This window comes from Acanthisitta chloris, unplaced genomic scaffold (genome assembly GCF_000695815.1).
Source record: "Acanthisitta chloris isolate BGI_N310 unplaced genomic scaffold, ASM69581v1 scaffold11642, whole genome shotgun sequence".
Classification (NCBI taxonomy): Eukaryota; Metazoa; Chordata; class Aves; order Passeriformes; family Acanthisittidae; genus Acanthisitta; species Acanthisitta chloris.
The window spans coordinates 11352-12288 of record NW_008658822.1 but is presented as its reverse complement, the minus strand read 5'-3'; the positions used below and the strand labels follow the sequence as shown (position 1 = coordinate 12288).

At 40.1% G+C, this 937-nt stretch overlaps 1 protein-coding gene across 1 annotated transcript in view; it reads left to right on the top strand.

Annotated features, from left to right (window-relative positions):
* LOC103812225 (thyrotropin-releasing hormone receptor-like) overlaps positions 1-937 on the top strand; it is a gene marked incomplete at both ends in the record, with an annotated part of 6293 nt that overhangs the window by 4929 nt on the left and 427 nt on the right. The window lies entirely within an intron of this gene.

Genomic DNA, 937 nt, shown 5'->3' with positions numbered 1-937 from the left:
AAAGTTTTGTTGCCACTACCAACCATCCCTGGTTTGTATTCACAGCATTACGGGAAGGGATAGTTCCTTGTGAAGGAGTTAAAAAAGCACTCCAAGGGAAGTTGAGAGACTGTGAATGTGATCTAAGTGCTTATTTCCATACCGAGGACTGGAGATATTGCACAACTGCCCTTCTGACGTTTGAAATGCCACTGCCTTAATATGCATGAGGCATCAGTGTTTGGTCATATTTTCCTCCTTGAGGACGTGTATTTTGTAAGTATTTCTTGGAGGACAATTGTCACCTCCCAGAAATAGCTGTTGAAATTATTAGGATCACTGGTGTTTCAGTACAACAACTCATTCTCTTAAACAAGCTTGAGTCAAACTGAGGGCAATTAATTCTCATTCCTGAATCCTCAGTTTCTTCTTGTTCCCACTAGGTTAATGGAGTACTTCCTTAGAGAGCTGCAAATTAAAATAACCCATGCCAATTAGCTAAGTAACCTCCATATCAGCACAAGGAGGAATTTGTGTAGGACTCCAGACAATCCCACTGCTGCTCTGTACCAGGAGACTTTCCCTGGAATAATACAGCTGGTGCAGGAAACCAGGAAACCCTAGGTAGGGAGTTTAGATATATCCCATGGCACCCCCAAAACTTTGATCTCCACCTTTGGGTGTTTTTCCCACTGATTTACTGTTATGTACAATTTTCAAATTTGCTTTCTGGTGCAGAAATCCCCATGATTATCCCATGGTTATGGCTCATATCCAGACTGGTGGATGCTTGACATAAAGAGTTTTAAAGGTATATAAAATGGTACATAAAAACTTATAATTTAAGGGTTTATTTAAGCAAGATTTTTTCCTGAGTAAAATGGTTTCAGATAGGAATAGCCCCATGGTTTGGGTGCCTATTTTAAATGCTTAAAGAGAGCTAGAAGCACTATGCAGA